Source organism: Protopterus annectens, chromosome 4.part1 (assembly GCF_019279795.1).
Source record: "Protopterus annectens isolate FY-2018-M chromosome 4.part1, PAN1.0, whole genome shotgun sequence".
Taxonomy (NCBI): Eukaryota; Metazoa; Chordata; order Ceratodontiformes; family Protopteridae; genus Protopterus; species Protopterus annectens.
In genome coordinates this window covers 697,965,607-697,988,453 of record NC_056734.1, presented here as the reverse complement: position 1 = coordinate 697,988,453, position 22,847 = coordinate 697,965,607, and the positions used below count along the sequence as shown (strand labels likewise).

Sequence of the window (22,847 nt, the reverse complement as noted above, 5' to 3'; positions counted from 1 at the left end):
ATGTCTCTATCACATGTGACATTTTGAGGCCTTTTGTCCCAGGACTGGGAAATAAAACAAACACAGCCTTGAAGTTTTTATTTATTTTCTGGCATTTGTTTACTGGAAAAGACCAATTAGACAATGCCTCTTTTCAGCAATGGCCTAAAGAGAAAAGCTCTGATATATTTTTAACAAGAAGATTAACTGAAATTACAAAAAAAGCATACAGCATATCAATGTTGTTTAAGTACATACAGTTATAGACAAGTATCAAATTAGCAATTTAAGTGGTTCAGATGAAAAAAAAATACATGCTTGTGGAAAAATGAGTGATAATGAGAAAGGGGGAAGAAATGATAGTAAGACTAAAGAATTACAGTAACTGAAATAAGGACGAGACGTGAAAATGGGAGTAGGTTGAGGAAGAAAATGACACAGATTAAGGGATGGTGCTTAGGAAAGATATGAAGAGGATCTGGCAGCATGGATGGGGTTGAGTAATTGGGGAAATAATGTTTTACACTACCTGTGAAGATTAATGATACATAACAGTTTTAAACAAAATGCTAACTTTTACAGAAGGGAAAATAACAGATCCCTGTACAAACTTTCTCTTTAAACACTTCAGTCTTTATTCCAGAGGGCAAGTGAGCAGACTTTCCCCAGAAGAAAGCAGGATTAAACATAAACTGTAGAAATAGAAGGCAGGTTTCCACTCATTAGCAGAGGCTCTTCAAAAAGTCACCAGTGCTTCAAGAAACATACTCCAGCCAGTCTTACATTCAGAAGTTTCCCCGTAAACCAGCATTCTTCAGTTCTTGAGTAAAATCAAGCACTCCTGAGTTTTAAGGAAATACATTGGTCAAAATACTTATCTTTTTCCATAGAAAGAAATAACTACTTCCTCAAAGTCACTCTTTTTTTCTTCGTAAGTGAAATATTTTTAAAATTTCTCTTTTTCTGTAGTTTGGCCCTGCTTTAAGTTCCTCTAACAATAGCAACACACTACCGTATTTTCTGGGGTGAATTAACTGTTTCTCTACCAGCAGCCTCATAGGTATCTCAGGCTATAACAAATCAGGTGAAATCACATTACTATTTACTAATGTAGCTGTAGACTAGCCATGGACAGTACCACGAGGCTCAAAAAATAACTGTATCATAAGCTATGCAATGCAATGAATTATTTGTACATTTCTAAAACACAGTATCTAGTGACAAAATATTTAATATAAGAATACATATCAGTGGTGGTTGGTGACTTCCAGGCAAGGGAGGTTGCAGGAATCAAGTGAATAGGTGGGGCTAATTGAAATGCTGTTTACATGACTGTGATGTTTGCTTCTGATCACATGAATCAATACATATATAAATAACTGCCCCAAAGGGATTTATTTTTTCACTTGACTGCTGTTAGTATATAAGGTGCAACCCTCTTTCCCCATATACCTATCAAATTCTTAGCTCAAGAATCAGAGATAAATATAAACACGTAATGATGGGCAGAGGGCCATCATCAGGGCAGATATCCTTAAAATTGATGAATTAACTGGCTGCACTTTAACATCTTTTTCTGAAAGTTATTAAGACTGAAACTCTAATGTCTATCATTGTTCAGTGACTGCAATCTGCATTGACTTGCCAGAAAATAAAAAAACAAACTTTATGATGAATAGGCCAAAGTATATGTCAAAAAATGGGAGACATTCTGCAAATTACTGACAGTGGAGAATGTCTATGCCCCACACGTTCACACACACACACACACACACACACACACACGCGCGCACCCACTCACACCCATACGCTACAATTACATAAATACACAGGCATAGTGCATGTCAAAAATACTACACTTAAACTTGTTCCCTTGTTCGTGATTCTGCAGCTGTACATTAATCCCCTCTTCGCTTTCAGTCCTAGGCTGTCTCTATCACCTAAGATAGATTGAGTCAATAGGAAGAACATCTCACTACTTCATAAAGACCATTGAGATGCTTGTTAAGCAACATTTCTGATGTTCTTAACAGGCTTGAAGAGATGTAGTAAGGTCTTAATCACCTTATTCTGCACATGAAGATATGGAGTAAACATAATACAGGTTGTTTTGAAAAACAGCCCCAAAAACAGACCGATGAGTGAAGTAAGTCATTTTTTCAGTATCTCAGATTTTTTTAGAACTCTGTGCATGCAGAGCACCAGAAACAATACAGACACTTAGTAAGTCAACTATTATTTTTAATTTAAAAATAAAAGTCAACTTTCTGACTTTAAAAGTCAATAAAATTCTGTTTTTTAATTGGGCAGGCTAGGCCCATCAGCCATTACCACAAGTTGGCTCTGATAAATACACAGTATACTACATCTCTGATAGCCTAGTAACCACCTACAAGCCTGTCAGCATAAGAGCCATTTTAAGCCTAGCCAAGCATACCCCAAATTTACCAAAATATTGCTGACTTCTCAGTACTCCAAGGAATTTGATGGTTACTATATAGATTTGTACACATCAAGCATTCACAGCCTGTAAATGCTTGTACACATCAAGCATTCACAGCCTGTAAATGCTTGTACACAGCAAACATTCATAGGCCATCCCTGTCCATTAGGGACATAGGTGCCAGACCGGGGTAAATTTGCAATTTCCCATCCATTGGTACAATTTACGTTTAAATATAGTTAGTGATGAGCTTTGATTCACATGGATGGGAAGCCTGCTTCAGAGAAGGGATAACTTTTCAGGCACATACAAGTCCCTCCGTCATGTCCTTTTATGTTAAAATCTTCATGTACTATCATTTTACTATGATAATAGTAGATGTACTTTAACATAGATTCTGAAAACTTAGACCTTTATATATTTCACATGTACAGTAACAATATGTAATAAAGCAATGGTTTACCATCCAAAGTCATCATTATTTTTCTAGACAAAGAAGGTCTGAGGAGACTATTAGGTCTTCAGTAAAAATAAGGCAGATTTCTGTTCTTTCCAGTGAAATTGTTTCACTACGGTCTAACATAGTACATCATTCAAGCACAGTATCACATTTGGACTGCCTGGTAGCAATTAAATACATTTTATTAACATTTTAAAGGTTACCATTTCATGGTCTCCTCAAGTGCAGGTGTCTGTGGGGACAAATGTGTGGGAATTTCAAAACTGTTCAGTGAATTCTTCTCTTGTTTAGGTTAACCAGCTAGTGTGACTTCTGGCAGATTAGTTCTCAGCTAATCAAAAAGCCTGCTTGTAGAAAATCCATTACTTGTGACCTCTGTATAGTACACAAGTCATGAACAAGTCACAGTTATTTCTGGGATTCATAAAAGACCATAACTGTAGTTCTATACATACATTTTTACCTAGATGCTAAACTTTTCAACACGGTAATTTTAACAATGTCTTCTGAGCCCTTTCTTTTTTAATAAATACAATAAGATCCTTATAGTAAAAGCAAGCACTTTATTTATAAACACAAGACTAAAAAGTGGCTACAACAATGAACAGAAAGCACCATAATTGTCTTTACAGATTTATGTACACTCATAAATAAACAGCACTTCAGGGACTTTCTGAACGAGGTCTCAGTGTCACATATCAGCAGCTCAGTAATAACTTTTACTCTGTATTTTTGATTTTAGATCTGGTTGTCAAATGTGAAACTCAGATCTTACAATACAATTATGTGGCAGGAGGCAAACCTTTCGGTATCTGAGAAGTAATTTTGTAGTTAAGAATGCTTGTAGTTCTATTTCCATATTCCCATGTCTCACTTTCTTCATCCCTGCCTTTAAAGTACAGACAGCCCTGTCTCTCAGGCTGTTAGATGAAGTACAGAATGGAGCAGGAGTTACATGATTAATTGTTTCCCATTAGAAAGTATGCAAACTCCATACTAGTGGAACAAAATCGTTATCAGAAACTAGCATTTCTGGACCACAATGCACTTTAAAGCTTTGTTTTAATGTTTTATAGTGGCTGCTTGAGAAGTCCCTCTATTTTGACTGAGCAACTGGCAAAGCTAAAAAATATATTTTTTCAAGGAACAGATAAGCATTGTCTATACAGATGTGTTATTCCCTCTAGTGTAAAGGTGCACTAGATGCTGACTTACATTTTACACTTGTTTGTTTGTGTCTTTCGGCTTTTCTCGGTTAGGGTTCGCCACAGCGGAACTCCGGTCCGCTAATAATTGGCAGTTGATTTTTACATACCAGCTTGTCAGGCCTGATGCACAACCTTCAACGAAGGTACGCCCATTCATGCATGTCTCCACGCAGAAGACGCTCTAACTGAGAATCGAACCGGACAGCGTCTTACTGTGAGGCGACAATTTTACACTCATCTCACTTATTTCTTTTCCATGTCCTGATGCATGCTAAACTATCATACATGTAATCTGGCCTTTCGTTCTGGACACTCTGGCATCAGTTTGATGCAACATTTTGAGCAGTATAGAATAAACCTGTGAAGAACATCTCACACACTCAAGGTTAGTTTTGCCATTGGTGTGGAGGGGTAAAGCCCTGGGTGTGGCCCAGGCAGACCAAGTTTGTTTAGCAGCATAGGCACTTGATTGTGAAGGAACATGCATGGGGAGTTGCTGTGAACCTGTATGGTAATACAGATGGCTTATCCCTCTACCTAAGGGGGGGGGTTTAGGCTAATAGTAATTCCCTTGGCTGCCAGAATGCTGATGGGCACACAAACTCCCCGACGCCCAACTATATTATAGCCACTCTGGACTGCTTTCAGCTTAGTATCACCAGGAAATGAATGATCCTGATTCCATTAGGATAGGTCAGTGGTTGGCAGGCTGGGGGAGGAGGGAGAATTAAAAAAAAAACAGTATAGATATCAAATGTTATGGCCAAAGTGCCAGTGAACACTGAGCAAATCAAGCACTAGAATGCAAGTGATATTGTTCTGCCCTGCCTCAAAATCATGTTTTGTTTCCATTTTGCTAACTGGCCAACCTTCATCGGGCAATTACTGAGAGCAGTGATCATTTTATTGAACCCCAGGAAAAGTCTTTTACTTGTAGTTTGAGACAAAACCACTCAGTTCATTTTTTGGTATTAAATTTATTTGGTTTTGCAAGTCTGAGCATTGCATTGCTCTTTAGTTTTATTTGGTTTCACTTGTTAATTGTGTCACAGCCTCAGCTATTATGTCTTAGTGGTAGTAAGAGTTTGGAGATTGATGCGTTACTTGGGCACATATCTTGTTGGAAGAGGATTGACAGGTGGGCCATAATTCTGGATTTCTTGGTGCCCTTTACTAGACTCACCACATGAAACAGAGGTGTTTCAAAATCATATAGCTCCACTCACTGCTTATACTTAAAGAGTATTTAATATACTTTTGGCATAGGAGCAGTGTATCCATTTTGTTCATTATGCTTCACACAACCTTGGACTAGTTGTACAAAATAAAGGATTCATAAAACTCAGCCTTTTAATGGCATCTAGACTTTCTTAAAAAACTGTCCCATTTCCTTACATATGTTTCTAAAAATTGGCCTATTTCCTCACATTTGTTTCTAAAAATTGGCCCATTCCCTCACATACGTCTCTACCCTCCATGCCCCTCAGAGTTGTCCTTATGTGAATAACAGTCACTAAATAATATCAAAGGTTAGAGATACTAGAATGCTATTCATAAGAAAATGAGCATCAATAGACATTACCTTATTCCACTGAGTTTATAAGTCAGTGTGACACTATGGATTCATGATGAAAGATGGAATGATATTTGTCTGACTGTCAGTAAAGCAAAAAATATTTCAGAAAGTCACTTTCAGCAAATAACAGAACAAGTTTTTTTTGCAGCAGAGCAACCCCCCCTTGTATCCTTTATCCCAACCCCAATACATATATATATATATATATATATATATATATATATATATATATATATGTATGGGTTCCCTTTTTAATTTTGAAATACTGAAATCCCGAATTTCAATATTTCGAAATTAAAATACAGAAGTCTTGAAATACCGGCAAACTAGAAGCGTGAAATTCAAAATCTCGAAGTATGGAGATTTTGAATTAGCGCCTCTGGTGTTGTGGTGTGTGAATGGTAAGATGTGAGCTTTGGTATGCATGTATGTGTATGTCTGTTGGTTAGGGGCTTTAGTGTCTGTCAGTGTATGTTTTGACTGTGATGTGTGTGCGCGAGGGTGTGTATAATGTGTGGAAGTGAGTTGTTTGTTTGTGTCTGATTGTGCGATCTCGGAGCTAGTATATGTAAATAAGGGGGTGTGGGGGTGCAGGATGGCTTGCCTCCCTGCCTGTCTGTAGTGTAGGATATTATATTTGAGTTGGGGGGGAAGTGGTGTGTATGTGTTTGCTGTATCTGTAGTGTAGCATCGGGATTTTGAATTTTGCGGTTTTAGGGTTTCGGTGTTTGGTGTCTTCGGTTATGTAATTTTGAAATACTGAAATTCGGGATTTCAGTATTTCAAAATTACATAGTGAATTCATATGTGTATGTATATATTTATATATATATATATATATATATATATATATATATATATATATATATATATATATATATATATCTATATATATATATATATATACACTAATAAACACTAGAACAACAAACTTGATAAAAACAAAAAAAGTCCAAACGATACTGACGACCACACTCCGTTTAATACATTTAAGCGCTTTTCGACTGTTACAAAACAGCCTTCATCAGAATACAATAAAAAGAAGAACACCAGCGCCATTTAAATAGTAAAAACAGCACAAAAAGGCGGGATAATTAACACTTCAATTAAATTGCCTTAACTACTTAAAGTAAACTTATCAATGGCGTATTAAAAAATAGATATAAAACTAATGATCATGATCACTCTAAAATTACATTAATAAAACACTTTCATAAATACTTTTCTATCTAAATTATCTGTCTAAGCTCTTAAGCTTTAACAAATTACTAATAGAAATTGCCTCATTCAAACCACGTACACTGCAAGCATCTAGCCTAATTTGCCAGTTTAGTTCCAGTTCATGCATTTTATTTTGAATTACAATTAAACTTCCCCTGTAATCTATATTTATAATCATTGACAGTAAAGAAATGAGTTACTTCTGTGTATTTACACATATTACAAGCCTCGCATTTTACCATGCCTGGTGTCTTAACAAAAGGAATTGAATTATTTGCTAAGATATCCTTCAAATTCCTGCCTCGTTTGAAAACTATTTTCGGCCTCTCTCCAAGTTTATTCAATAAATTCTGGTTGGACCTAAACAATCTCCAATTTTTCTTAATTATATTAATTATATTAATACAAGAATTGCTCTGCGTGCAAACTGTAGTAATAAAACTACTGGCCATATTGTCAACAACTGAAACAGTAGACAAAACGCCCATAGAGGAATGAACTGGCTCTTCGAAGTTAGGGTTATCATTTGCAGCAGCAGATCTCCCAGCCAACAATGGTACATAGACATGATTAACCCTTTTCATCTTGACTTCATGTATTAAGTCATCTAACAAAACTAACGGGTAACCCCTATGTTCGAATGGCGTTCTCAAAAATTCACATTCATCTTCAAAATCTACGTCTTGAGTGGAAATCCAGGCTGCCCTAACAAGTTGACCTTTAACAACCACCCTTTTCTGGTGAAAAGGGTGGCAGCTCGAGAAATGGAGAAACATATTCGAATATGTATTTTTACGAAATATTTTAGCTGTATAGCACTTCAGTTTTCCATGTTCTTAGTAAGTAATATATCTAAATAAGATATTGACACTGAATCAAAGGTTGACGTCAATTTTAGAAATTCAGTTGAAGTGTTAAAGACCTCTATCAAAGTATCAGCTACTTGTTCATCCCCTTTTAATAGAACAAAAATATCATCAAGATATCTGGTATAATATACAACATGTTCAACATAGGTTTGATTTTTAAACACGAACTCTGATTCCCAATAAGCCATGACAAGATTGGCCACACTGGCCCCACATGGGGACCCCATGGCCAATCCAACTCTCTGTAAATAGAATTGCTGGTTAAAAGTAAAAAAATTGGTAGATAACACCAAATCCAACAATTCCATCACCAAAGATATATCATGGCAAGAGGCTTCATGTTTCCTCATCACGTAAGCAACCCATTCAATCCCAATTTGGTGCGGGATACAAGTATATAAGTCCTTAACTTCTACAGTTAACAGATTGTAACTATAACTAAACTCCAAGGTGTTAATATTTGCCAAAAATGACCAGGAGTCTTTACAAATTTGTGCTTCACATGAAACATATTTTTGTAACATAGAATCAATAACTTTAGCACAAACGTAAGTGGGTGATCCACGACTATCAACAAGAGGCCTCGTAGGGGGATTTAAGAGGTCTTTATGGATCTTAGGGATGCCAAACAGGCATGGTTAAACTGGAAATTAAGTTGTCATATAGTTCAGCAAATGTTGATCTATTCGGCCCTCAATAAAAAGATTGTTAATACAGGATTTAACCAAATTGTATGCACTATTCACTTTAGATCTAGAACTAATTGAATATGTTTCATTATTGAGCAGTTCTAAAATTCATTCATTGTAATTATCCACATCAAAAACTACTAAACCCCCACCCTTGTCAGGTTTACATATCCGTATATTCTGTGTATGTATACACCTGATTAAATCACGCTCATTATTATCAAGTGCAAACTTGTCATAGCTAGGTAACCTTTGTCTAGCTAGAAATCTAAAATATAGTTTGCATAGGACCTCAAATGATTGAATAACCGGATGCAGTGGGGGTTGAACATACTGGGAATATGGTATTGTTGCCTTGCTTCTAGACCAGCATTATTACCAAATCAAAGTTGAAAATTCAATTTCCTTGTATAAAATTTAAGCTCTACAATCATTTTAGTTAAATCAATTCGCTGCTGAGGAACATATGTATAACCTTTTGCTAGCAAACTGGCCAATTCTGGAGAAATAGAACAAGAAGAAAAAGTAAACACTTTAAAGTCTTGATTCTCATTTAAAATAACAGTTGGGCCTGACACATTAACTTCCAGCCCTAGTTCATCATCAAAATCAAAAAAATGTTTTGAGCTGACATTAGAACCAAGTAACTCATTTGATAAATCAAACTGAAAACGGGAGGGAGACTCAGTAAGGCCTATTACTTCCTCACCATGAGAATCCTCCCTATACATTACTTCATGTTCCTTATTGATTTGGGCTTGGTATTGTTGCTGTAAAAGTTCCTTTGTTGTTTCGGTCTCGCACCAGAGTGATTCGCCTGCTGAAAATCCTGACTTTCAGTAGGACCTGTGTGATGTTGCTGCCTGAAATTATTATTATAAATTACACGAGGTCCATTCTGAAGTCTCTCACTCCTCCTTAATGGGGGTACCTCAGAATCGAAAGGCACAGTATCTGTAAGAGAATTAGTCATATCACAATTGGACTCAGCAGGTAAGTGACTGTCACTCAAGTTTGTAATATGATGGAAATTTGAATTGACAATTGTATCCTTAATGACCCTTCATTGCCAAACTTGTGCAGGAGGAGGTGGGGGGTACGCTAAGCCTTGGCTGTATGCCTTAGAATCCCTTTCAAGTTTTTTAGTCTTATTATTTTGCAGCTTCTGCATATGCTGATTTATGCTTGAAAAAAATTCTAGCATACTCGAATTTATATCTCACAAATTCGAGATCATCCACAACTTTTTTGTCCAATTCAAGCACTGAGTCAGAAATGTCACTGGCTAAAAGTGAATAGTGCTTAATCATAAGATTTAATAGTTCGAACCCATGCCGGTCGAATAGTTGTAAAAGCTCTTTATGAAAAAGAGAATCTTTAACCAAGCCTGTAGGATACTGAGTTTTACGTAAAGCCTTTGGAATAATTTTCTGTTTAAGACATTCAGTAAAGTACGCTATCTCCAATTGAGTTTTCTTAAGTTTAAATAAGTAAGTGTCAAGCAATTTTAAGTTACTTACTATATTGGAGACCGGGTTTGGTACATTATCTGAGTTATCACTCTGCTGGTTTGGTACAACTTGGTTCACCTTTGAAAATGAAAAATTGTCTTGAATCCATGATGCCATTGTTGGATATTCATCAAACCATTTGTTAGTTAACCCAGTAACTACACAACTTGCTGCTGCTCCGGTACTCCCACTGTACCAAGTGGGTTAGTGGAAGCTAAAAACCATTGATCAGATGCTTGTGAAACTGGAACTCCGGTTAAAACGGGTGAACTTACAGTTACTCTTTGTGCTGGTGGCAGTGTACTGATGTCAGTTTGACTATTATCAGTCAACTCCACATGCTGGTTACTGCCGGTACTTATCCCGGCCGAATTAGTTGCAGCTGGTGCACTTGAATTACTACTGTTGTTCTCGCTAGCATTCGCTGATATTAAGTTGTGTAAAACATGCTGGTTTTGATCAAGCTGATCAAGGTGAGAGCAAATGGATTCAATCCTAGTAGATAGTAAAAGCAAAACATTGTTGTCCACATGCGGCAAGTTATTTCCCAAAGTGACTGTGCCGGGTTCAGTAGAAGTATTAATAACTCCTTGTTGTAGAAGCGGGTTACTCAGTGGAGCCAGACTTGAAGCCATTCAAACTAATAAACACTAGAACAACAAACTTGATAAAAACAAAAAAAGTCCAAATGATACTGGCGACCACACTCCGTTTAATAAATTTAAGCGCTTTTCGACTGTTACAAAACAGCCTTCATCAGAATACAATAAAAAGAAGAACACCAGCTCCATTTAAATAGTAAAAACATCACAAAACGGTGGGATAATTAACACTTCAATTAAATTGCCTTAACTACTTAAAGTAAACTTATCAATGGCGTATTAAAAATCTAGATATAAAGCTAATGATCATGATCACTCTAAAATTACATTAATAAAACACTTTCATAAATACTTTTCTATCTAAATTATCTGCCTAAGCTCTTAAGCTTTAACAAATTACTGATAGAAATTGCCTCATTCAAACCAGGTACATTGCAAGCATCTAGCCTATTTTGCCATTTTAGTTCCAGTTCATGCAATCTGAGTGCATATGGACCACCTCGAAAACTCCAAGAAATACTATCAATAGCCATAAATTTAAAATGATGGTTACTAAACATAGAAATATGCTTGGCCAATGCGTTGTCTGCTTTCTTATTGCTTATAGCATAAATATGCTCATATATCCTATTGCGGAGCCTCCGCTCCGTCTTGCCTATATAGAAAGCAGAACAACACATACACCTAGCCAAGTATACTATTTCTTTTGAATTACAATTAAACTTCCCCTGTAATCTATATTTATAATCATTGACAGTAAAGAAATGAGTTACTTCTATGTATTTACACATATTACAAGCCTCGCATTTTACCATGCCTGGTGTCTTAACAAAAGGAATTGAATTATTTGCTAACATAGCCTTCAAATTCCTGCCTCGTTTGAAAACTATTTTCGGCCTCTCTCGAAGTTTATTCAATAAATTCTGGTTGGACCTAAACAATCCCCAATTTTTCTTAATTATATTAATACACAAATTGCTCTGCATGTAAACTGTAGTAATAAAACTACTGGCCATATTGTCAACAACTGAAACAGTAGACAAAACGCCCATAGAGGAATGAACTGGCTCTTCGAAGTTAGGGTTATCATCTACAGCAGCAGATCTCCCAGCCAACAATGGTACATAGACATGATTAACCCTTTTCATCTTGACTTCATGTATTAAGTCATCAAACAAAACTAACGGGTAACCCCTGTGTTCGAATGCCGTTCTCAAAAATTCACATTCATCTTCAAAATCTACGTCTTGAGTGGAAATCCGGGCTGCCCTAACAAGCTGCCCTTTAACAACCGCCCTTTTGTGGTGAAAAGGGTGGCAGCTCGAGAAATGGAGAAACATATTCGAATATGTATTTTTACGAAATATATTAGCTGTATAGCACTTCAATTCCATGTTCTTAGTAAGTAATATATCTAAATAAGATATTGACACTGAATCAAAGGTTGACGTAAATTTTAGAAATTCAGTTGAAGTGTTAAAGACCTCTATCAAAGTATCAGCTACTTGTTCATCCCCTTTTAATAGAACAAAAATATCATCAAGATATCTGGTATAATATACAACATGTTCAACATAGGTTTGATTTTTAAACACGAACTCTGATTCCCAATAAGCCATGACAAGGTTGGCCATGCTGGCCCCACATGGGGACCCCATGGCCAACCCAACTCTCTGTAAATAGAATTGCTGGTTAAAAGTAAAACAATTGTTAGATAACACCAAATCCAACAATTCCATCACCAAAGATACATCATGGCAACAGGCCTCATGTTTTATTGTATTCTGATGAAGGCTGTTTTGTAACAGTTGAAAAGCGCTTAAATTTATTAAACGGAGTGTGGTCGCCAGTATCGTTTGGACTTTTTTTGTTTATATATATATATATATATATATATATATATATATATATATATACACACACACACACCAATTCCACATTTGCACAACTGTGGGAAAATGTGGAACAATCAATGCAGGCTGAAAGTGGCTAACTGCTAAGCAATATTTGGTGAGTTAAAGCTTATGCTCCATAGCTTATGCCCTTGCTTGCTCTGTAAACAAGTTACTCTAAACATTAAAAAGACCAAAGTCATACTTCTTTGGAACAGCTCGCAAATTAACCAAACCTACAATTCCGCACTCCCCATTCTACAATGACCAGTGTATACAAGCAGCCTACTCCTTGAGATATCTAGGTATCACTGTAGATCAAGTTATAAATATGTCTCTACCTATTACCTATTACAAATGAAAAAGATGAAAATACATTTAAGCATCTTTGGATGTCACAAATTCTCATGTATATGCCGTATACATGTATTTTCAAAGTCATAATTTAGGATTGCTCATAAACATTGTAAAGGCTAACAGTACTCTGTAATTTATGATTCATTGTTCAAGTAAATGTGACATAGAAATTGTTAAATATATGTTGATAGAATAGATGCTGTGACCATATGAGCTTAGGCTACAGATGGGTTTGCAAAACAGAAGCAAGAGGCATTCTTTTAGAAGTAACTTTAATAGTCCCACTTTAAAGTTGTTAAAATTTGAGATGCTGCAGATTTCACTTGGAAGCAAATCCAGCAGTTTAGGCTAAAGTATGAGGAATGCAAGTCTGTAACAGAAAGGAAGTTTGTGGACCTAGGAAACAAAAGAGTCATCGTTGGCTTGAGGCTGCTGTTGATAATGGGTTTGATTTACTGATAGAGTGTGGATTAGTGGAGGGGTACTGTCACTGTATAAGCTTTTGTGGATAACACAAAGGAGGAGTAACTTTACATTCTGTTTCACAATGATCCACTTGGCACATGGGAGAATTATGTAATGGTACTCAGTTTTGGATGAGAGGAGGATGAAAAGGAAAGTTTCACTGGAGAAAATCTGTAGGTCTCTAAGCATTTTTCTTATACAAAGATAAGGCATATTCCAGCTAGCTGTAGCTGTGGCTGTTGGATGTTTATATATATATATATATATATATATGTGCATATATATATATATATATATATATATATATGTATGTGTGTATATATATATATATATATATATATATATATATATATATATATATATATATATATGTATATATATATATATATATATGTATATATATATATATATATATATATATATATATATATATATATATATATATATATATATTTATAACTATACACACATCATATATACTCATACAGTTACCTATCAAAACATCTACTCTTCATAACATCTAAACTCAAACATCAAGACCATAACATCAAAACATCTAAAACTCATAACATCAAATCTCAAAACATTGAAGACTACAAAGCAACTATAAATAACATGCACAGAGTTTTTACTATGTGTATGCAGGGGGGGCAAGCCCCCTTGCAACTCCCATGTGGGGGGGGCTTCGACTCCACACCCCCTGTAAATTAAATATACCAAGTCCACGGTTGCCCTACAGTGGGGTAGGAAATTATCTTTTTCCCCTACTGTAGTGCAACCTTGGAGTTGGTATATTTAATTTACTGTGTGTGTGTGTGTGTGTGTGTGTGTGTGTGTGCGTGTGTGGAGGGGTGTGTGTGGGGTGTGTGTGTGTGGGGGGTGCAGGGGGGCTTGCCCCCCTGCATAAACGTAGCAAACAGTGTGTGGGATGATATTTATAGTTGCTTTGTAGTTTTCAATGTTTTCAGATTCAATGTTATGAGTTTTAGATATTTTAAAGTTTAGATGTTATGGTCTTGATGTTTTGAGTTTAGATGTTATGAAGAGTAGATGTTTTGATAGGTAACCATATGCATACATGTACAGATATACAGACAGACACACACACACATATGTATATATATATATATATATATATATATATATATATATATATATATATACACATAGTTGATATAAAAAGTGTTAAAATGCCAGCTTTTTTTGTTATAAAAAAATGAGACCAAAGTAAATCATTTCAAAACTTTTCCCACCTTTAATGTGACCTATCATCTGTACAATTCAGTTGAAAAACAAACAAATCTGTTAGGGGAAAAAATAATAACGTACAATAAGCTGGTTGCATAAGTGTGCACACCCTAAAACTAATACTTTGTTGAAGCACCATTTGATTTAATTACCCTTGCACCCCCCCATACTCCCTGATAATTATATATGCTAACGCCAAGGTCACACAATCCAAGGAAAAGGGCATATTTTCCTACTTCGAGAATTGTGTGATCTTGCACACCTGTCAATCATCTGTTTTGTTTGTCATATTTTGTCGGCCAAACAGATGTCGACCTAAGGTTGCATTGACCATCTTCAGTGCACCCATTTTTTTTTTTTTTTTTTTTTTTTTTTAACAGTAGTGTCACCTAGATACAGTATGATGGTATTGTCCATATATTGTACTAGGTTCTCCTTTGTGATGCTACTTCATTAAGAAATACATATGCAGGGAATATCAAAGTAGCAAAAAGTAATTCTAAAACATACTAAATCCAGAACTTTAAAATGTTGGAAAGTTAAATTTGATGAAGGATCAAGGCTTTTACCCCACCCTTTCCACTTCATAATGTACCGCAAGGTTTTTTACACCTTGGATTGAAAGTATATCAAGCTTTCAAACATTATAAAAACAAAAATGAAGAATAAACCACATTTGGTTTCTTTGGTCTTTAAGCTTTCAAACATTATTAATTTTTAGATTTAGCATACCATTATATTAGTTTCCTTGGATTCAATGTAAGAACCTTCCTTAGTGGTGGTTAATTTATGGTAGTTTGTATTGGAAAAGAACACAGCTAGAAAATAGCTGGATTATTTTGTATCACTAAAAATTCCTACACTGAGAGAAAATATATAGAGAATGAATTATTACTAATTGTCTGTATGACAGAAAATAAATGAAAATATATATAAACAATATTTTGAGGATAACTTTATGGTTAAGTTTTGACAGCTTGTTTTGGTACACACATGTACATGTGCATATAGAGACATAAATGGACACACACACACACACACACACACACACACACACACACACACACACACACACACTTTATAATGTCAGGTGGATGTTACAATTTTTATTATGTTATATTATTTTGGAAAGGCACACAAAAGATAACAGTGGTGTTATTTACAGGGTCTACCTCAGGTGCTCATGTGCTAGTAGCTTGCAACATACTTACTGCCACTTGCTTGAAAAAGCAAGTTCTTGAACTCCCACTAGCCTGAGTTCCTGCTCTGTTTAACCCTCCCAACAAATAACTCTATAACGTTATATAACTCTACTAGAACCCTAATTCTAACCGTAAAACTCCCACCTAGTTCCAACGAAGTCTTCACTGCCTTGCCCTAAAACTCCTCTTACCTGCTTCTTCCTAAACCTAAATCTGCCTTTCCTAATACCCTTTTTCTGCTCCTTAACCCTGAAAATCACTTCTCAGTCTCTAACCTTAAATTCACCCCTCCAGTCCCTGATCCTAAAATCCCCTTCTGCTCCCTCCTCACTGCAGCCACACTTACCTCACTTAAACTCAAATGATGTGTTTGTGTAAGATACAGAAGCTGCTTGCCTGAGCTCATATTCAAGTTTGAGCACAAGTGTCAGTCTAATTAGTTACAAGATGCTTACGTTTCTGGCTTTCAGACAGTTGTTTTTGAGCACTTGAGACTCAAGTACTTATAGCAGACCCTTATTTACATATATAGATCTAAGATACATATAATCTTCTTAATATGGATTATACGGAGAAAAAAAAAACTCCTGCGATGCGATCGTAGAATAACAGTTCATGTCTGTACTAGTAGTTGCATTTAATGATCAGGATACCGAAAATAGTTACAAACTTCCAAAAAATGCACTTGATTTATGTGGATCAAAAATGTTTTGAATTTAATTAGAATAAACACTAAGCTGTTAGGTGGAAGTTTCATTTTGCTAACTTTAGCCCACAGTGGCCTCTATGATAAACTGGGGAAAATCTGGCAAGGATAGTTTGGTAATACTTGGAGAAAATTGCCAGACTGAAAAAAAGAAACAGCTAGAGCTGGGTAACCGAAATATATCTTGTTCACAATATCTGTTAGCAGAATTATTTCAACTCCCAGCTTGGAAACTATTGAATTGTCAGTTTTGCCCGGGTCATAGTGTGAACAAATAGAGTCACTGCTGAAGTAAAGCATTTAGGATGGCTGTAAGCCAGTGGTGCACAGGATTCAAGGCAGCCTGGATCCATAGCAGAAATGCCACATCAGGCAGTTCTAATAGTTCTTTCGCTGTGTAACCATAATATTAGATTAGGATGGTGATGCAAATCAGGCCTGTTTAGTCATTAGGAAGATAACTTGATTTGACATCAGACAATAGTCTAGTGAATAAATTAAGATGCATTGGAGGTACTGGCATAAGTGAAACTTAGGCTAAGCAGTAAGAACCAGGGTGTCATAATAAATGTAATCCTGAGGTGAAAAGATAATGACAGGTTGAAAACCACAGTGGTCAACACTGAGGTTAGTCCCTTTCAAAATCTGTAAACATCTCTGTCCTAATGGCACAAATGTATGAAAAGGGACAATACAAAAAATGGTACAGAAAGGTTATAAAGAAATTTGGCAAAACTGAGTGAATGGTCAAACATGACATTTCAAGTACAGTACAAAAGTACAGTATATATATATATATATATATATATATATATATATATATATATGTGCATCTTGGAAGTCCCCCTGAAAAAGAAAGGAAGAAAGGTAGTATGAGTTTGTATAGAAGGAATAGTGACAACAAGTGTGAGCAAAGAAATATAAGGTAGTCAGTTTTATCAGATGACTCCCAGAAGCAAGCAAATAGAGCAGCAAAGACATTTGGTAAATGCTGGAATTTGTGGGAAAAACATCCTATAAATGGAAAACAAGAAATTATAATCCAGCTGTAATGACAATTGATAAGAAGCACATCTGGAATATTGCTTGCATTTCTGCAAACCTCATCATGCTAAACATGTAGACTAGACAGAGGCAGGTAAAAAGAGGGCCACACAAATTATATGTTCTTAATGAAAAGCAATATAAAAAGAAGCATGAAGAAAGTGAAAGGCCATGACAGAAGCAAATAAAGTAACTCACCTATGTCAGTCCAAGTGGGGGTTCGCTTCCAGACAAAGAGATTTGTAACTCACTCATGTCAGTCCATGTGTGCTAGCTTCCAGACAAAAAATTTCTGCAGACAGTAAGACATAATTTGAAGATGCAAGATGAACTGCTTAAATGAGATATGAACAAGAAATAGTTCATAGAAAGGATGGTGGATGCTTGAAACAACATACACTGAAGTATTACAGCCAGAAACTTTAATAGTTACAATAATACATGGAACAAGCAAATTTAGTTCTGCCATGGAATGATGAAAAAACAGTATCAGTTGTCATTTAAGCTGAATCTGCAGGTAGGTAGGAAAATGGGCAGATTGCATGAACCAAAAGGACCTAATCTGTCATCAGAATCCATTGTTCTAAGTTTATTCTGAGCTGCAGCATGAACAAGGGCAGTTATTACTTGACTGGTTACAGGTTACATGCATGTTTTATTTAGCATCTCGTGTTCTAATCCTGTCTGTTTCTAGAAGTATTTCTTGCAACATACAGTACAGAACAGATTAAGAAATATCCACATGTGAACTGCAGTTATCACATAGTAAATGTGCTGGCATTCCTTAAGTTGTTTTCAAGCCTGTTCAAGTACATTGTTTTTCATTTGCCACTGAACAAAAAAATAGCTAAAACATCTTGTCTCTATTCATAAGCTTATTTTAATAACATAAGCGCCTTATGTGGCAGCTTTAGTCCTTGGCTGTGTGCTTGCTTCTGCTAAAGCTTTTTTGTTGAAGTTCACTAGGGTGGGACACAAAGGCTAATCCCTGTGTGAATGTAAATTCATTTTGTGTTCTATATTAATTCCAATATTTTTCTCAGCAGTTGCTGTAACATTTTCAAAAGATCTCCATGTGTTTCTGCTCTACAAATGAATTTTACTTACACTAAACCAAGGTGGGAAGAATATACAATCAGTCTTAAGACATTATTTCTTGAACAAGACAAACCTTTGTGCTGTGTGTAATCATATTTTGTGTTACCACTCATCACATTATATTATTGTGTTCTGTCCTATGCACATTTAGAATTCTTTAAACAAACCAACTCGAGCAGAAAATTATTTATTGCTTCATTTAATTCTTGCCTGTTGAATACAATCAACATTTTGCAGATGAATAATGTTTTAAATCTGTAACCAAAATGACAGAAACAAATGTCTGTGTAAATTTCTTTTTATTCAAGTTAATAGATTTCATGCATGTAATAAGTTTTAGTCTACTGCATTCTGCAGCACATAGTTCTAAAGGTAAAACAATAGAACTATTATATAAATGTCTAATTTTGAGTAGCCAACACATTATTTACAACCATTGTTTTTTACTATTCAGAATTAATTTCTGGAGCCAAAGCAGACATGTTTAGACATGTTTTGCAGTTTCACAATGCAGTGTTATTCAGGAAAGTTACCCACATACTCTTTTCTGTAATCTCAACGATTTCACACTATACTCTTATTTTTATCATGGACTAATTTCTTTTTGGGAGCGCTTATGTAAAGCTTATTTGTTGTAAGGCTTTACTCATCTCACTTGCTTATCTAAAAGGTCTGACTGAAAGTTTAGAGAACCAAAAACTGTTCTTGGTACATTGGCCTCTCACAGGGTTTTTGATGTCCCAGACATGGTTACATCAATACAAAATTCTGAAAACCCTGGAATTAAGTCTCAGTCGAAATTAAATTTCCCTTTTATGTTCCACGGTGATTTATATGAGTATCAGGGTGAGTGGAACTCATGACAACAGAACAGGGACAGGATCTGAGAGTGTTGATCACACCTGGATTGGTCCCCCTGAGAGGCAGTAGGGTAACAGCAAATAGAATGCCTGAGTGTGTCCACAGGGAATGCATTCTGGAAGCAAAGAGGTATTAACTTTTACAGTATCTCAGTCACATCAGATCTCATGTATTGTATGCGGTTCCAGATGCCATAAAAGATGAAAGACACCAAGCTGCTGAAAGGAATAGAGTGGAAGGAATATGAAAAGAGGTTAAGCCAGCTAGAGCTCTTTTTCACTCGAGACCAAGAAAATGGGGGTGGGGGCATGATACCAGTAAAAAGGATCATGCCAGAGAGCTGTGAGGGGGTCATTCTAAATAGGTTGGACACAGAAGGAAGGAAGCAACATATTGCAGAGACTAATTATTCCCTGGAAGTCTGAAGGTACTGTTTCACACAAAGGGTTGTGCACCCATGGGATATATTACTGGAAAGGGTGGTAGAGAAGGAAACCTTAGAACTGTTCAAGAGGGCATGGACCAGATAAAAAGGGTAAGTGTAAGGCAGAATATTGAGGAAATTGAAATAGACTAGATAGGTTAATTACCTCATTCTGCTTTTAAGCCCATGCAATGAGCGGTGTGTTTAAGGTGATAAAACAGAGACATAAGTCACACATAGTCATTTTTTTGAAAAGTCATACAATTTCATTGACATTGTTTGCCCTTCATGCCAAAGTGCTTCACATGCCTTTCAACCTTTTAGTGCAAAAAATATGGACAAAGCCTGACAAAATGGGGGGACAAAGGCCCAAAACTAGGGACATAGTTTAAGCATTGCCCTTATAAATGTAGAAAGTTGCTAGAGTGACACTGCTTCATGTTTGTTCTGTTTAGGTATCACAAGTTACAACAACCAGCCCTGAATGCAACAGATGAGAAGATGCTGTAAATTAGAACCAAATGAAACGTACAGGCTGGAGCAGAAAATAACTTCTATACCTCATGCAGTTGTACCAGAGGAGTAGCTATGCCATTTGGAGCCCAAGGTGAGACTCTCTTTTGGCACCCACTCCACACCAGAAGAACAAAAAAATTATATATCATTCTAGTAACTTTCTTTTGTATATAACAACAACCAATATTTTAAACCTGGCCCTAATGTGATTCCCCCAAATTTGTAGTCACTAAGTCACTCAATGACTGACATTTGAGTTTCAGACTTCATATACCGGCTTCACAGAATGCATATTAGTGAAAACACATTATTATAGCAACTTCCTATATTTATAACATCAATATGTTAAACCTTGTCTCTGATCTTATCATCCCACTATCAACACTTTCAGGTTGTCTCTAAATATAGCAGACATTTGGGTTTCAGACATCAGACTTCATCCTTCAGAAAAGGTGTAGGCAGTCCAAAACATATTACTGTAGTAAATTTCTATGTGTATTACAGTAATCAATATTTTAAACTTTGTCCCTGATGCCCCCCCCCCACCTTGGAAGTCACTAAATGACAGACATTTCAGTTTCAGACTTCATACCCTGGCTACAGAGAATGCATATTACTGCAAAATACATTATTATGGCAACTTTATGTGTTTATAACAGAAATATTTTAAACACTATCCCTGATTTGATCCCACCCACCACCAACTTGAAATCATCAAATAATGACACAGACATTTGGGTTTCAGACTTCATCCTTCATAAAGTGCATAGTTCTACAAAACATATTATTCTGGCAAGTTTGTATGTTTATAATAACAGCAAGGGATATTTACACTTGTCCTTTATGTGATTCCCCTCTAACTTTAATTCACCAAATAATGAGAAGCATTTGAATCTCAGACCTCATATTCATCAGAAGATGCATATTGCAAAACACATTATTCCAACAACTTTCTAAGTTTATAAATTATAACAGCAATATTTTAGACTTTGTCCATGAGTTGATCCCCCCAAACTTCAGGTCATTAAAAGCAGACAGTTGAGTTTCAAACTTCATATCCTTCAGAAAAACACATACTAACACAAACCCTGTTATTCTATCAGCTTTTTAAGTTTATGAGAGCAATATTTAAAAGCTGCCTCCATTTTTTGGGCCTTTGTTCCACCACCATTACTGACTGAAGTCACTGAATAATGTCAGACGTTTCACTTCAGATTTCCTTCCAGTCCTTCAGAAAATGCATGCTAATACAAAACCTGCTATTATAGCTTTCTAAGTTTATAAGAGCAATATTTAAAATCTGTACCTATTTTTGGCCTTTGTCCCACCACCACCATTATTGTGACATCACTATATAATGACAGACATTTGAGTTTTAGACTTCTTATCCTTCAGAAATGCACACTAAAAATAAACTGTTATGCTAGCAACTTTCTAAGTTTATAAGAGGAGTATTTAAAATCTGTGCACCATTATTGATTGAAGTCACTGACAGACATTTGAGTTACAGACTTCCTCTTTCAAAAAATGCATACCAACAAAACCTGACCTGTTACTCTAGCAACTTTCTTATAAGTTAATAAAAGCAATATTTAAAATCTGTCCCTATTTTTTATCTTTTGCTGTCCACTCTCATTGGACAGTCAGAAGAGTATGCAGTCAGACAAGAGGACAGTATGTAAAATAAGTATATATTCATTCATTCATTGTGTCAGACAGACACCCACATATACTTACGCCTTCCTTGTCCAGTTTTTGTCATGTCCAGAAGCTGTTGTCCTTCCAGGCAGGCCCCAGGTACAAAAAAGCAGGTTTGACCATTTCAGGCCCAGTCCCAGATGACCAAGTCATCCTTCCTCTCACACTGACTGCACCACTGATAATTAAAAAAAAAGAAAAAAAAAAAAGAAATGAACTGCAAGTTTTTCTGACTATAGTCAGTCACTGGATAAAATAAGCCTTTCTAAATTAAAATTTTGTTAACTATTTAGTGTGCCCACAGCAAGTGATTAACCAAATACCAAAACAAATAGGTAAATCGCTCGCTGTGGGTGCCAAAAGATAAAGCCCTGTTAACTGCCTTATTTGTACCACCCCCTCCACTTGCTCATCCAATCAGAAGTCTTTGGGGTAGTGCTGGAGGCTCAGCATACATGTAAAATGTAATGATGAGCTGATGCTTAAGCAAGATGATGTGGAAAGGGAGAGGGAGGTTCGTTGGAGTGTCTTGGACATCCTTGTAGGATGTTTTTTGCCATTTCTCCTGTTCCCTTAAAGGGGAATAAAAATAAATAAAAAAGATATTTATAAAAATACTTTTACATTTATTTTGCATGAATTGTATCCTCTACAAGAATGTGGCAGGGGTGAGTTCTCCTTTTGCCCCGCACTTTCTATGCTACTGAGTTGTATTGTGCTATTAATGCTAATGGAACAGAATCAAATCTGTAGGTCTCTGGTAGTTTCAGTGAACTCA

At 35.9% G+C, this 22,847-nt stretch overlaps 1 long non-coding RNA gene across 1 annotated transcript; it reads right to left on the bottom strand.

The window, feature by feature from the left end:
• Window positions 1–68: 68 nt before the first annotated feature.
• LOC122801018 lies at window positions 69–22,444 on the bottom strand. Its single transcript, XR_006364662.1, has 2 exons — window positions 22,109–22,444; window positions 69–820 (listed from the first exon to the last, which is right to left on the bottom strand). It is a non-coding gene; the product is annotated as an uncharacterized LOC122801018 (long non-coding RNA).
• Between the last annotated feature and the right edge of the window lie 403 nt (window positions 22,445–22,847).